Below are 16,654 nucleotides of genomic sequence, written 5' to 3'. Positions count from 1 at the left end.
CGCCTGGCTCCTGGTAAACGCTTGGCGAGTGATGGCTGTTAGTATCACATAGTTGGAACTCACAACATGAACTCCCATCCCCTCAGCAGCCATTTGTTCAGCACTTAGAGGTTCCGGGTGCCTTCCCCGGGGCTGAGGGCACTAAATCAGCTGAGATGGCATTTCCAACCTCCAGGTGCTTTCTCACATCAAGTCGGTGCTCTGTGACCACCTAGAGGGGTGGGATGGGAGGGTGGGAGGGAGACGCAAGAGGGAGGGGATATGGGAACGTATGTATATGTATAACTGATTCACTTTGTTATAAAGCAGAAACTAACACGCCGTTGTAAAGCAATTCTACTCCAATAAAGATGTAAAAAAATAAAACCAAAAACAAACTTATGGATGTGCAGCTTCAGGGCCACGAGTGTCCAGTTTTTGCACCGTCTTAAACATACACAAGGCGGTGGTATCTTTTTCGCGTGGTGAGGTTTTTCCTTCCGTTTATTCTTCAGGAGGCTACAATTAAAGGTCAGCAGAGGAGTGATTTTGCCCAATTCCTCTGACTTCTGCAATGATGGCTTGCTGGGTGAGCGTCTCCTTGCCGGGCAAGCTGCTCTCAGAGGCTCTTCTCCTTTGCCCTTCTCTGACAGTGACACCTGAGTGGTTGTTTTTGTGCCTCCTCTAGGGGGTGACGCTCGCAGGCAGGTGACCAGGACACGGACGGTCAGCTTGGCTCCCGAGCTGTGTCCACAGCATTGCCCTGGCTCCTGGACTCAGCATTTCGCCCCTGAAGTCTCCCGTGAGATTCCTCATGGTTCCTCAATCTGTTCTGAATCTCACCATGAGGGTGAATCTTGTTAAAATGGTCTTGCTCATTTCACACGCCTGCCAGAACCTTCAACACAGAGCGGTGAGCCTGCCGTTTGTAATAAAGCTGGCCTCCGCCCTCTCCAGATGTGCCTTCCACTGCAGGTGCTCTTTCCTCGGCCTCAGACACATGGAACGTGTCTCACCTTGTCCGTCTCTACCTCATCCTTGCTTCTCATGGTTCCAACCCCCTCCCCTGCCCCCACCTTTCTGGATTTCCGTCCAGCAGTATGCCCTTCAAACCACACCCATTCTCTTAGACGACGTCCAGTGAGCTCTGCTCCAAGGGATGGCCGGGGTCCCCTCTGCACGTCCAGCGCCCTGCCCGTCAGTGGTCAGCAGTTACTCTGGGCAACGTCTCCCCTCCCGGTCACGAGCTTCTGGAGATCAGGGTCCTCCCTGCAGCCTATTCCTTCCCCTCCTGCCTACCCTCCTCCCCTAAGTGTTTGGAGCACCATCTCTCAAAGAGACGTGCTCAAGAAAAATGTGTGAACTGTAGTGAAGGAGATCAAGGGGGTGGGAATCCAGGCGACTGTGGGATCTGGTTTTCGAGTCCCTCGTTTGATGCCCGTCTTGCCATGATTGCCAGCCCCTGTTTTGGAAAGAGCTCTGCGTGGAGGACCCCTGAGCCCGGCCACTAAAGGCGGGAGGATGATGCCGGCTGGGGCTTTGCCAATAAGTGGCCGTCATCTGTGCCACTCTGCTGGAGCAGAGGGGCTATAATTAAAATGAAAACTAAGTGAGCATTTGCCCTGCAAAGCCACATCCAGGAGGACAGAGCTCCCTTCTGGGAACTTCAGCCTTTTCCTATGGGGTTAAACTATCTGCGCAGGGGGTTGTTTGAACAAAAGAGTCATCACTGGGAAATGCACAGTGCACTGCTAGGTTTATCCCACTCACCGCCAGCCTCATCGCCGGAGGGAGGGGCAGGGAGGACACAGGTGGCGGGAAGGACAGACACCCGCCCACGGCATTGGCCCCAATTTTGACTCTGAGTCCATCCCCGTCCTCGCATTGGAGGGCTCAGTCACGCTGGGCTGGCAGGCCCACGTGGAGCCGTGGTTATGGTGAACTCAAGTTTGGGGAAGGAATGGATGAGGAGAAACGAGAGAAATGCACAAGACACAGGCAGGAGGAACAGCTATGGATTAACTTTCAGGACCCTGGACAGCGGAAGGCAAAGCCCTGACCGGGCAGGGCTCAGTGAGAACCTGTGCCTGGTGACAGGGGGCCCTGGAGCCGGGACGCTGGGGTTCTCCTCGCCTCCTTCGTACCTTTGCTCATCCAGGCAGGCTAAGCAGATATATGCACCTGTCCTCGCTGGGGGGCACCCCTGCCGCAGCCCCAAACCAACCACCACAAACGGAAGCCAGCCCCCGGCAGGCAGGAAATGGGGTGACAGGTGGGTGTGGTGGGCTTGGTCTTCTCGGAGGAGTGCTGTGCCATGTCCAGGTTTGAGCCTGCAATACACCCTGTTCCTGTGGCCACGAGCAGGCCGTCACCTCCCCTCCTCCAGGGTGAAAGAGGGCCAGAGGGGAGCTCCCCAAGCTCCCGCGGCCTGTCGGGGCAGAGTGGGAATTCTTCCCACCCGGCCAAGCTCTCCGGCAGTGGAAGTCAGTTGAATTTGTACTTGGCTTTGGGGCAGGGATTTTACTTCTCTGAGCCAGATTTTCCTGATTTGTAGACTTTTGGAGCAAATGGTAAATGGAAGCCCTTCAGGTTTGCTTAGGGAATCTCAGTACATGGCGTCCCCTGTTTGCACCAATCTAAGAGTTGGCTTTTGTGCTGTTTCAGGAGCAGTCTTCCGGCCTGGCTGGGGGGTGCTGGGCCAGCAGATCTCCCAGAGGCTCTGAAGTCTCCTTCAAGTGCACTGACAGGCCCCAGAAGGAAGGCCTGAGATTCAGCTCAGGAATCGCCCAACAGAGTGTGGTCTCAAGTGTCCTGACCATGACCTTCTGGGGATGATGGACCCGGGAGCTCTCTCAGGGGCACATTAAGAGGTCAGGGGCTGCAGCATTTGGTTCCCTGGAGCAGCCCTGAAAATCATGGGGGGTTTCTCAGGTCTTTGCAGGGATGTGCCCAAGGCCGTGGTCTCCATTCCACGTGAATCTAAGCTTCCGGTTTGAACTCTGTGATTCCTTTATGGGCACTGGTGATTGGATGCACCTGTGCTACAAATGACTTTACATCAGGCAAGCCTACAGATTCAAGCCAAAGCCTACACTTGGTCACTTCAGGGGAGTTCACTGGGGGGAAAGCCCTTCTAACCAGCACAGTAGGGAATGGGAGGGAGTGGCAGGGAAGGCTGCAGGGCGGCTGGGTGCTGAGTGTGGAGGGACGGACCAGGGGGACAGAGCGTGTCCTAGACCAAGGGGATGGAGGACGCAGCTGTCGGGAGGGGACCCCAGCAGCACGCAGCGTGACCGGGAGCTGAAGCTGGGACCACGTGTCTCCCAGTGGACCTTGGGAAGTAACGTGGAGTCACATGAAACTCACCTAATCCAGTTTCTTGGAACAAACCTGTTGTGAGAGTGAAGTTCTGCCGTGTTATCCTGTGTCTTGTGCTTTTCTCACTCAGAATGAGGTTACACACCTGTCCAGGACGTGCAGCACTGAGGTCATAGTGTCTTCAAGGGAAGGCATGCGCTGAAACAGTGGACTTTTTTAAATTGCTGTGATCTATAATTTTATGTTAAACCAGACACCGTCTCATACCACCTTAGAGCATGGACAACTGGCAGCAAGGACACGGGGAGGGGTGCTGAGCCCAGCCAGGTTCCAGCCATGGTGTGACCAAGAGGCAAGGGACAGGAGGCAGTGCTGAAGTCCTCACCCTCTCTCTGGAAGCCCCAGACACTTTCCATGTCATGTCTTCTGGTCTGAGGATAATTTGCAGTGTCCACAGTTGCTTGTGTGTTGAAGGCTTGAGGAGGAGCTGAATAAGGATGTCTTCTTGTGCGCACAGAGGTAAAGAAATGGAAAGAGCTGGGTTTAGCTCAGAATTTGTCAATATGGAAGCAGCTGGCTCTTTTCAAAGTATTTCATTTCTAATCTCTTCGCCTCTAGACACGTCTTCCCGTTCGCACCAATGAGAACACCATTTACAGTTGGCAGGGGTTTCCCCTGATCTATAAACTTGACGTGGCTCCTCCTTTGCTTGCATCCGCCCGTGTCCCCACGGCCCCCTGGGTAAAGTGGGTACCAGCCCAGGGCTGGCTTCTCCAGCCTAATTTCTGATACCCGGACCTCATCTTCAGCCATGACCCCCGTTGTCTTTCCTCGGCGCCTTTCCTTGCGCTGTGGTCTGACTTGCCCTCATTTCTGAAGAAAACTCAAATTCATCCTTCGAGACTTGGCTCAAGGGTCCTCATCTCCACTTGGAAGCCTGCCCTGACCCCCAGCCTTGCCGTGGTGTTTCTAGGGTTTTATGTCCTGGGGTTGTTTCTGCCGGCTTGTCCACCTCCCCTAATAGATGTGCTGTCGCTGGGAGCAGGAAAGCTTCCGGCTTCTCATTTCACCTCCACTGCTAGAGGTTCTTGACAAAGAGTAGGTACTCAACGTACATTCGGTGAATAAAGTAACTGATTTCTTTGCGACTTTAGATAAGGAAAGTCTCTTGTTGAGAAGATAAATTCATTGTAAAGGAATTCGTTGCGGGCATACATTGATTTCTCAGCAAATATTTAACGAACACATTTTATGTGCTTATCATAAAGTAGCATAGGACAATGAACCGGGCTTGCTTTATGTAAAAGCTTAGCGGGAAAGGGTGTTTGCAGGGCTTTTTGAAAACTACGGTATCCGCGGTTTCTTGGTCGGTGCCTGCCACGTCGTGAGCGCCCAATAAACGTGTGTTGAATGAATGAATGAAGTGCTCTGGAGCTCATGATGACTGTTCACGTGTGGTCTTCTATTACAGTTCATGCAAAACCGCAAAAACGAAATGTGCGTTGGTAATCATCCCACTTCGAGATGAGAAAACAGCCTTGGAAATGCTAAGTGACTGGCCCAAGGTGTCAGACCAGAGCTCAGGACACAGGGGCCGTGGCGGCAGGACCGAACCCGGACCCGGGTGTCCTAACCTCCTGTGCGTCTGACCGCTAGTCGGAGGCCGGGAGCTCACGTACACCGTTCCTTATTCACTCAGTGGGTCCTTCCTGAGCCCCTCCGGTGAGCAAGCACCGAGCTGGCGGCTGAATCACTGAGAGGGGAGCGGGACGGGCAGTGGTGGCTGCAGCCTGTGTTTCTCACCCGGCCAGTCCGCACGCCCTGGCTGTTCGGGCGGCCAGGGGCCGAGCGCTGAGGGCAGGAGCGCTGCTGGGGAGCCCGTCTACCTTGCGTGGGGTGTCGCCGTGCAGGGAACAAAGAAGCCAGTGGGGCTTAGCTTGGACGACGCTCAGTGTGGCTGTGGTGTGAGATGAGCACGCATGTTGTGCAGGGGCCCCTGTGAGGTCTGGCTCGGGGGCACAGACAGAAACTGCCCGCAAAGAAGTCCCAGCTGGTGCGGCAGACAGACGCACGGCTCAAGTCTGTGCAGGGATACGGTGAACACAGAAGGGAGGCATCCAGCCGCACTGGGGCTGAGCAGGGACAGACTCCGAGAGGAGAGGGGGGCTCCTGCGGACCCCGAAGGGGGCACGAGGTTGAGGAACGGAAACTCTACACGAGGCACGGGCGCACCATATTCGAAGCCAAAACGTTTTCGGAGCACGGACGACAGAGGAACGGATGAAGCCCGAGGCACTGGGCTGGTGAGGAGATGCGGCTGGAGGCTGGGCGGGAAGCCAGGGAGGGGTTCTCAGCAGCTGCTCTGGGCCGGGGCGGCCGGGGCAGGGCTGGAACTCGGGGCTGACTTCCGGATGCATCCATGCAGGGCCGCGCGTGTATGTGCGTGACAGACGGGGCTGAGCGCGGCCTGGGTGGCCAGCGGCTCCCCGCGGACCAGAAGCGTCTCCGCCCGCATGTCATCCTCCCTGGAGTCGGGGGCTCGCTTTGGCTCCTTGTGGCCCTTTGGTCACCTCTCCTTACAGGCCAGGCCGCACCCCGGCCCCGGTCCTGCCCCGCGCCCTCACCCCTGGGGGGCAGAGCCCAGCCTCGGGCAGCGGTGCCCGGTCACCCCTGCCTGTCACCCTCGGCTTCTGGCACCCCGAGTCCTGGTCCAGGCCCCTCACTCTCCCCTTGGGTTCTGGTGACCTGTTGAGTCCACTCAGTGCTCAGTTGGTCCTTGGATCTCTGTATTTGATGAATAACGGTCGAATGCAGGGATGCCTTTGATCTTGCTGTCTCTGACAGCCCTTGGCCAGATGCTTCTGTAGCCATGATCTTCCGGGAGCCTCCCGGCTCCCTGAGGAGAGGCCTGCGTCTCCCTCCTCACCTGCGGAACCTGTGCTCCGTGAGCTAAGTCACGTCCTGTCCCATGAAGCTTGCTCAGACCTCGCTGTGGCGTCAGGCGAGGGAGAACACCCATGGGAGGTTTTGCAGCATCTCTGTCCTCCATGTGGGTATCTGGCAGCTCCTGTCCCCGCTGAACACGAGGCTGAGACAGCTGCCTCTCTGGCACCGGAGCTGACCTTGGTCTCCATGGAGACACGTGTCCTGGTGGAGCTCCCACCAAGGCTGTTCCGGGAAGTCTTTCCTTTTCCCTTTCAAGCCTTCTCTTTTCACAAAGACTTTCAAAACCCCGCGAGTGGGAGATGTCCGGCCACAAGCCGCGAGTGCAGTTCCTCTCTAGCTGGGGGGCCACCGCCACTTTCCCCCAGCCACTTGACAGGCATCCTAACTGCTAGCCCCACCCCAGACAGCAAATTGCCCTTTGCAACCAAGTGGGATTTAAAAGCAAATTTGAAGTGGGTGCTTCAGTAGCCCGCTCCTCTGGGGTTGGAACACAGAAATAGCAGCTCGCCTGCACAGGGTGGCCAGGATGGAATGCGCCTTGCTAGTGGGGACAGCAGAGACACTTGTCTCCAGGCCCAGCACCCGTGGCTTTACGGCTGCATCCAGTTAGACGTGATATACCGGCACTCCTCCCGTTGCGTCCTATTCAGCAATGGGAGAGAGGACCAGGAGAGGTTTTCCCATTGGTAAAAGCAGTGCTACCGAATTTCCCCCTTTTTCTTTTTAGTTACACAGAATAGAATTCATTTCCCGCAGAGCAGGGCCCTTTCCAGGCACTGGGCTGAGTCAGGCGGTGGAGATTCTGACCCTCGTTCTGTTCCAGCACCCCGAGTGAGCCTCGTGAATCACTTGCCTTCTCTGAGACCCCTTTTCTCATCAGTTAAAGGAGTGACTTGTCCAAGTGTGTTCTCAGCCCACAATTCTGTCTCTTGGGTGTTTCTGAAAGGGACTAGCTCAGCTGGGTACAGAAGAGGGATACTGTGCATGTCGATTACTAACGGTAACTACCTTCGCTCAAGATGTCCTGTTTGTGTCTAATAACTTTTACCAGTAGGATTGCAAATTACTAACATTCACGCTAGAAAATTAGAAGAAAGAAATCCAAATACTGAAAAATCTCTCGCTTCTGCTCTGTAGCAATATGTGTTTTGAGGAAGTAAACGGATGGTAATTATTTGACGGGCATATGTTTTTGTGTGCAAATTTGTTTATTACTAACCTGGCATCGCCATGCCTCCTGCTTTCCAGCTGCCTTTCCCCCTCACCTGCATGGCACAGCCAGTCCCATCTACTCCGTGTGAGGGGTGTCACACGCCATTGCTGTGAGGAGACGTGTGCCTTCCCTGGATAGAGCGTGTCACTCGACTCCTCCTATGGCTTGTTCCAGTACATTTCAGTATTTTTCTATTATAAACAATGCTGTGATGAAAATTCTTGGAGATAAATCTTTTTATACTTCCGTGATAATCTATCTTCTTAGGGTAAATTCTTAAAGGTGAAATCGCTGGGTCACAAAGGGAGCTTACAGTTTAAGGGCTTTTGTCTACTTATTGGCAAATTTCTCTTCTGCAACGTTTTACTCATGTCCATTTCCACTAGTATGATATGAGACTGACCATTTCCTTACAGTTTACCCAGCTTAATTATTATTAAAATAATTTTGGCCCATTTTAGGATGAGAGTATTATACTATTGTTCTGAATTGCATTTCTTTAATTTCAGTTTTGAACAATAATGCAGGCATGGAAGGCTTTGAATCTCTTCTGGCTACAGACCGTGAATTTTCATCTGTAGTCTTATCATCATTAAGTTGTAAGTTGTTTACAGTGGTATTTTTGCTTTATTTCCTTAACGTAAAAATTATTTAGAATTCTTTCCAAATTCACCTTTTTTTGGTTCATTCAAAAAGTCTTTTAGCTTTGTTGCCTTGAGGTAGAGATTGTAGCCTATATAACACATGACCTCACTGGGTGTTGCGCCTGTTACGAAATTATAATGATCCTCTGTATTGCTTTCAATGCAATTTTCTCATATTCTTTATTGTTTATTACTCCTAGTCTTAATTCTCCTACATTGTTGTTCATATTTACTTGATGTTTCTTTGCTGATTTCTTAATTTTGAACCGTGCCCTCGTCATTTTGGTTTAGATGTATCTCCTCGGCACTGCACTCGTGTGTGGTCACTTTTTCACTCTAAACGTCTTTGTCATACTTGTGCTTTCTGGTTTTATGTATGTGTTTAATGAGCGTTTCTTTTTACATTTTGATATATACGATGCACTTTTATCTTGGAGAGATAATGTGTTTCTTCAGAGCAGTCGACATCAGGAACGTCTTTGTGCCCGTCCCTAAGATGAGACGTTTAGTACTTTCTTTCTAATAAATCCTTCAGTCAGTGAAGACACTGTCACTTCAGACCCTGGCTATTGACAGAGCTGTTGGTCAATATGTCCGTAATTAATGGTTGTGTTGTTTCTACTACTTTTTAAGGACTAGGCCAATCTTGTGCTATACTTGTTACACTGTTTACTCTCACTTTTTGATACTCCATTCACCTCATACTTGTAGTTTTAAATTCTATTCTGAGTGGATTGTTTTCAAAAAAATTTCTTTCATAACTCCTATAATTTCTTTGCTTTTCTGGCCAGGTCTTTTTGTCAGCCTTGAGTTTGAATATAACCTTTTGTAAGTAATATTCTTTGAAGTTTTAAAATTATTTATATCATAGTTAATGGTGACCTGATGTTTTTCATTTGTAGGGCATCTATGACCTCATTGCTAATGTGACAGTTTATATATATATATATATATATATATATATATATGAAATCAACATAACTCCAAGGTTTGTAATAATTTCTCCACGATATTTAATGACCCATCTTGAGCTTGAGATTTGAATCTCCCCTTCGACGCAGGATGTGCTCAACCTTGAGTAGGTTCATTCTGCTTACTTCTGGAATTCTAAGTTGCGGCTCTGAGGCTTGCCTGCTCTTAGGTTTCATCTCATAATTCACATCTGCTTATTTTGTTCTCCTTCGTGGTTCTAATTCGTTGGTTAACTTTCTGAAGATTTCAATCTGTCCCTTCCTGCCTATATTGCAGCCTTTAATTTGAGATGCCTGTTTTATACATTTTATGTATTTTTTCCTGATTCTGGATCATGGCTCCAGGTCTGAGGGTAACAAGCTCTTTGAATTTTACTGATACCACAAGTTAGAGACATTCAAGTGTCCTGCACTTCTGGGCAGGAAACCTGCTCCATGGAAAGGCTGCAGGTGCATCGGGCTGGAGCCTGGGGGAGGTGGGGCTTCCAGGTGAGTCAGGGCCAAAGACATAGGTGATGGAGATGATGCTAAGGGCGGTGATGGAAGCGCATCTGTGAGGGGCACCCAGCTTCGCAGGGGGAATCTGGGAGGCGTCTCAGGACTGTATCGTAGGACGTGGTCTTGAAGGATGAGGAAGGGGTAGCAGTACAGGGGACGGTGCTTCAGGAATTGGAGGGCATGGAGGTTCACCAGCTGCTGGATCGTGTTCAGGAAAGAGGACAGAGTCTACTGAGGCTCAGCTTAGCGTCTGCAAGAGAAAATGAGGCCAAGCCAAGTGCGGAGAGAGCTGGTAGGACTTATACTCCATTCAGAAATCAGGACTCTGGTTCGTAGGCAATGGGAAGTGATTGACGAGTGTGGTTACCAAGTTTGCATTTTAAAAAGACACATGTGGTGCAGCATCAGGCTGGATTAAAATGGGGAGAGCGAGAGACTTGGGCCCACAGACTTCTAAGGTGACTGCATGGTCCTGATGAGAAACAGCCCACGAGGCTGGGATTACGAGCGGGGAGAAAGGTGACGGCAACTTTTAAGGTGACGGCTGGCTCTGCCGGCCTTCCCATGTCTACTGAGAGGCTTACATTTTGATTTTAGGGACTTGGTCATCTCTACCCACACTGCTGGCTTTCAGCCCTCTTCATGTTTACACAGAAATAAAAAGCAGTAGAAGTTATGACTATTGGTAGAAATGAAGAATTTGTATTTCTAGATTATACTGAGAAAAGAGTGTATGGTTGACAAACAAGATGTTTTCCACGTGTAGAGTTTGTTTTCCTGGTATTACGTGGTGGTTTCCATTGGAATGAGTTCACCATATAAACATTAAATAACTATGGGTCATTTTTCAGCCAAAAGACACCTTTTCATCGTTTCTGAGGGAATGAGAACGTAGACCTTTTAAAGGGTGCTCCTATTTTGTACATAATGGTGAGGAGTTTGGTGTGAGTCCTGTGAATGTACACAGATGTGATGGAGGGATGATGAAATCCGTGTATCGTCTGCAGAAGAAGAGGTTTTCCCAACGCCTTCCTCATCTTACTTCCTGGCCACCCCACGCTTCCCGTCACTTAAGTCAGAAATCCTGGTGTCACCCTTGACTGTCCCCCTCACTCCCATACCCAGTCCGTCAGCAAATCCTGCAGACTCTACCGTCGGATACATCCAGAATTTGCCTCTCACCTCCTGGTCCAGCCATCAGCATCTCTCCCCTGGGTTGTGGCCACGGCCTCCCCAGTTGTCCCCCTGCTGCCCTTGCACCTTTAGTATGTAGACGGGCCTGCTGTGGGCTCAGCCAGGTACTGTCACCTCCCGCTCAAAACCTGCCAGTGGCTCCCACCCCTCTTAGGGAGAAGCCTGCAGCCCGTACATGGTCCCCTATGCCCGAGGTTGGGCCACCGTCCGCCGTGCTGCCCTCCCTCACACGGCCCAGCCCCCTGGCCTTTGCTGGCCGTGCACACTCTCGCTCAGGGGGCTGGTGTGCGCTCGTGTCTCTTGTTCCAGATGCCCCTCCTCCAGGCATCCTCGCGGGTCCCTCCTCGTGGGGGGCCTTCACTGGGCGTCTATTCTGAGGGTGGTCCTCCACACCCAGAGCTCTCCATCACATTCCCGAGTTTCCTCTGTCGCTATTTTCCCATCCTATGTGCCTTAGCTATTAGTGTTTTATTATTGACTTCTATTCATTAGAGCATAAGTTGCATAAGACAGAGAGCTTGCTCATCTTTGAAAACTTCTGTATCTTTAGCACTTGTAACAATGCCTCAGACGTATGAAGGATTCAGGGGACATTTCAGAAGGAATGGAAGACACTCGAGGTTTAGGAAGGAGCTTGTAGGTTGAAGGGCCTTTTCCCCGATGGCAGTGCTGGAGGGGCTGGACCCCGAGACTTCAAGCCACACGACTTTGTGCAGGTCCCTTCTCTCTGATTCTTGATTCGTTCAGGTGTGAAATGGGGATAAGAGCGTGTGTGTGAAACAAGCAGCTTCCCCCGAATGAGTGTGGGTTGTGGTCAACATTCCTGAGAGAGGATGGTGAGATGGATGGGACCTGGTGGGGGTCACCCTGGGGCAGAGCAGAAGGTCCCTGGGTGGGAATCGTAGTTCAGCCCTGTATCGTCTTCATCCAGAAACAGCGCATCGCCAAGTCTCTTAGGAACTGGTGGTTTGATGAGCTGACTTCTGACAAGGCTGAGTGTCTGCTGTGGAGTCGTCCTCAATTTCTTCCCGCAGCGTCTGCACTTTTTCCTCCCGTGGCTGTGGCTGAAGTTGTGAGCCTGGGCCGCCCTGGTGTTTCCGTGAAGCGGGATCGGGGGCTGCACCTGGTTTCAGCTGCAGGGGCTCTGAACTGTGGCAAACGCTCTGATTAAATCACATTTTTCTTATTCGCAATCAGGAAACAGGAAGTGATTTGACACAGAACATTGCATCAATTATGATCAGATTGGGGGAAGTTTTCTTTGATAAGCATTTTCTGCCAGCCTGTGCACCTAGCATTGCAGGCAGTGGCGGCAGAGGGACACCTCGCCCCCCAGGCCTGCTCCCGCCTGCTTTGCCTTGCAAATGCTCTCGTTTCTGAGCTCTGGCCCTGGGCTCTCTGCACAGTCACAAACCCCGGCTTCAGGGGCCTCAACAGAAGCTGGGTGTTTGGCTGCACACGGGCAACATACACCCAAGTTAAAAACCTGAATTCTATCTTTTGGATCACGCTTGGTTTTGCTTTTTTAAAATGCAGCCTGGTCAGATGGTTTGTGAGTGAAGACAAGGCCCTTGGAGATGGATGGTGACAGATGTCCAAATAAAGAATCGGGACACGAAGCTATAGAGGTGGAGTCTCCTGAGTGGGTGCCAGAGACCTGGGTTTGAATGCTGGCTTCTCCGTAACCCCGGTTCCCAAGGTTGCTAGAGAGCGGAGAGAGGTACTGGGTGAGTGAACAGTTTGTCACGAGGTGCTGCGAGGACCGGGCGGTGGGCTGGCTGGGTCACGTTTCTTGTGATGCTGCTTTCAGGCTCCTCTCTCCACTATTCCTTCCAACTGAACAGGCCTCGGATGCTAACACCTGGCTTTCCCTTTCCCACGGGGACCATTTGCTAAGGAAACTTTGCATTGCAAACTTTCCTTTTTTTCTTAGATTCTATGCACGGGAGAAAACACCACATGGTCCAGGTGTCTGTCAATAATAGAGTAGGTTACTGAAATAAAATGAAAGGTAGGTACAGTTGCAGCTTTCACACTGGATTCCAAAGGCTGAAAAAGGCAATTCTCTGTTTACCTCTTGGGCAGGGGACTGACGTGTCTCAGGTCCACAAGTCAAAGCACCTTGTTCCCATCGCAGGACACTCAGCCTCCCCCCACCGCCCCGATGGAGTCTTTGGCATCTTTCGCTTCTTTATGCTGTGAACATACTTTCATAATTTTTACTTCACCTGACCTTTAATTTACAAAAATGACTTCTATCATTACTGGTCTAAACTATGAAATTAACATAGGTATTCCTAAAAGCACCATTCGGGATGCTTTCCTCTTTGCTTCTCTTACATGTGCCATTTCATAAAGACCTCCCACGCCTCTCGCTCATCAGGAGAGGAGGACAAAAGAGACTTTCTGAATCTAGGGCCGGGGCATCTTGGAAAGGGGGTAGATCTTTTGACAACTCCTTAAACAAAAACAGAAAGTGAAATCGGTTGATTTTCTTGCCCTGTTCTCATCCAAGAAATGTAACACCTCCAAATGTTATCCATAAAGTCATCCAATGTTTGGAGTCTTTGCATGAAAAACAGAAGGGCGTCGCTGGGCCTCAGCGGCTCGTCTGGTGCATGTGTAAGCTTTCGGGAGCCAAATACGCCCTCCATGTTGAAGGTCATTGGGGTTTAGGGGTAGCGCTAACGATGGCAGCCACGTCTCTCCCCACTCACCCGTGTGCTACTTTCACACTGTGCCACCATGACACATGGGCTTGAGAGCCTCTGGTTGCCAGAAAGAGTGGGCACAAAACGCTCAGGGGGCAGAGGGGGCTCTTACTAGCCCCCGTTTCACCTCTTGGGCCATGATGGTGACCACAGCAAATGATATTTAAGTTCTCTTCCCTTTGGCAACATCCAAAACAATTTTAATGATCTGTGCCCCCGTGTCGCCAGTGGCTTTTCCAAAAGGTGCTGCTGGGGGAGGGTGCCTAAGCAACCAGGGGGGCCAGGCTGGCAGTATGGCTCCTGGCATCTGTGGATCGACTAAGGCAGGGGAGAGAATTCCTGTCTGATTCTGAGACTGGGTGTTGGGAGGCTGGACAGAGAGGCATGAGGCTTTTAGGACCCAGGGCAGGGCAGCCTGGAACTTAGGGGCCTCTGCTGGTGGGCAGGGAGGAGGGGAATGACAGGCAGAGGCCACAGGAGCTCTTAGTGGATCTGGTGGACACGGCAGGGAGAGGCTCTGTCTCAAGAGTCAGGCAGACCTGGACTTGAAATGTAGCTCTTCAGCTTACTAACCTGCCACCTTCAGCAGCTACCTGGGCCCCAGCTTCTTCTGCTCTGAAAGGGAGGTGCTAGTAGCTCTTTGGAGGACGGTTGTGATGGTGAAGATGAAATAACATATGTGAAGCACCCTATGTGACTTCTGGAGAAAGTAGGCATTAAAAAACCAGAGGTTACTTTATGCAATGTTTTCCATTAATAAACAAATTTTAATTTTATAGTTACATAAAACTTGTCTATTTTAGATATTCCCAGAATGTCCGGGAAATTGGGAGCTAGTCCCCCAGAAAGAGCACCCTAATTACCTGGACGACTTATTGACGTTGTACCCATGGAGGAACTTTCACATGGTGTCTCATATGCTTCCTGAGAGCCGGGGGGTTGAACTGTGTCCCCCAAAGCTGTGTTGAAGTTCTAAGCCTCCGTATTGAGAGTGGAAACTTATTTGGAAATAGGGCTGTTGGGTCATACCGTGGGAGGGAGGCCCCTAGTCTGATACCACTGGTGTCCTTAGAAAAAGAGGGAGGTTTGGACACAGACACGCACAGAGGGAGGACCACGTGAGGACACAGGGATAAGGCCCTGTGATGTTAGAGGCAGAGACTGGCGTGATGAACCCAAACCAGGGAGCTGATACCAGGGATGGTACCAGGGAGCCAATACCAGAGCCGATATCAGAGCTGATACCAGAGCTGATACCAAGGCTGGAACCAGGGAGCTGATACTAGAGCCGATACCAGAACCGATACCAGAACTGATACCAGGGCTGATACCAGGGCCGATACCAAAGCCGATACCAGAGCTGATACCAGGGCTTCCTGGCCTTGGCCAGGAGCCGGAAACACACTGGGAGCAGATGCTCCTTTAGGGCTGAGATGCAGGGCCAGCCCTGCTGGAGCTGCATTTCCGGCTCTGGCCTCCAGAGCTGTGCGGTGGCCTCCGCTCCAGGGGCACAGCCATGTCTTACTGGGCTCTGCGGTTCTGAGCTTTTCCTCCACCCTGTGAAATATCAGAAGTTGGCGATTTAATGCCCACTTTAATTCATCCTTTTATCTTGTAGCTTCATGGAAAGATAGGGTTCCTACCATTGAATTCGGCTCAACCAGCCCTAAGTGATCACATTAGTTGTGCTTAATGCTCCCTAAGGCAGTGGAAGAGATAAACGCGACGCTGACCTGGGTCTCTTCGCATACACACTCACATGCCAATCAAAGCCCTGCTTTCTTTGTTTCTTTGTTCCTGAACAAAGTTTCATGAATTTTCCAAGTAAATTTCTGATTGCAACAGCGCTCTCAATAAACCATTCACTGTGCCCAGCATGTCCTGTTGCAGCTTAGCTCCGTGCTTGTCCTTCTGTGGTCTCCTCTATAGGGTGGGAGCTGGAAGCCTGAAAACGAGAGCCCCACATTGGTCTGCTCGTGGGGTTCTGGTTCTGTTTCCCCCTTGGAACGCAATGACAGGGAAGTTACGTACCAGCTGGTGAGTGTGCGGGCAGCAGGGGCAGAACAGCACTTCCAGGACATGGACTCCATCCCAGGGGGAGCAGGGGCTTCCTGGCGTGGGTACCACCACCTTGTTCTTTCAGTTCTTCAAACTGCAGACAACTCCCTCTGTTAAACCTCTCTCTGGGTGAACTATCTGGAGTGGCCTCTGAAGGTTTCTAAACTAAGACAAGCCATTTAGTTAAATTCTCCTGTTCCCACGTACGACTGTATAACCTGGGGAGTTCTATAGGCTTTGCAGCAAAATCACACCATACATTTCTGGCTCTGTGACTCAAGGAAAATGACTGAGTATGTCTGACTCTGAGTTTCTTCTGTAAAATGAGGTTACAGATGGATAACGTGTGTGTGTGTGTGTGTGTGTGTGTGTGCGTGCACGCGTGTGTGTAGGGTTGTAGGCATCGTTAAAGAAGATACCGTAAATAGTGTCACTGCCACCACACTGACACGCAGAGACGATCAACGTTTCTTCCCTGCCCAATGTCCTCTTCTTCCTTTGAATCATACATTTTCTCAACACGTCTGATCTCCAGCAGATGTTTGACGTCAGTCCTGAGAACTTTTAGCCACAGGATCAAAACTCCTCAGGCAAGGCTTTTTGGTTGTGTTTTGTTTTCAGGAGGAAAATCTATGTTCCTGGGTGAGTCATTTTCTTAGTGACTATTCAGAAAATCAAGCGGGCTGGGTCCTGGTCCACTGGTCATCTGAGAGTCCATGTGAAACATGCTCTGTGACACTTCATGGGGTTGTTAGTACGAGCAGGAAGGGGGCATTTATAAATTTGCAATCACTTAGCACCTTGCAGGGCAGATAGCAGACACCCAGCCAGTGTGTTTGAATTATTATTTGCTGACAATGGACAGATGTACCCAAAAGCAAGATGGACAAAGTGGTTCTGAAGAGAAAATGGAAAGGGAGTGAACAGGGGTGTCAATGGCTATCATAACCTTAGGTGGGCATAGCACTTTACAGTGTATAAAGTGATTTTTCCATTTTCCCATTTCGTGTTTGTGACAGGACTCTGAAGTAGGTGGGAAAAGGAAACTCAAGGTTTTTACTTTTATTTTTTGATGAAGAAAGTGAAACCCGAACAGATTGAATAATTTTCCTGTGGTCTCAC

The sequence above is a fragment of the Phocoena sinus genome, chromosome 13, assembly GCF_008692025.1.
Source record: "Phocoena sinus isolate mPhoSin1 chromosome 13, mPhoSin1.pri, whole genome shotgun sequence".
Classification (NCBI taxonomy): Eukaryota; Metazoa; Chordata; class Mammalia; order Artiodactyla; family Phocoenidae; genus Phocoena; species Phocoena sinus.
This window is presented reverse-complemented; position numbering follows the sequence as displayed.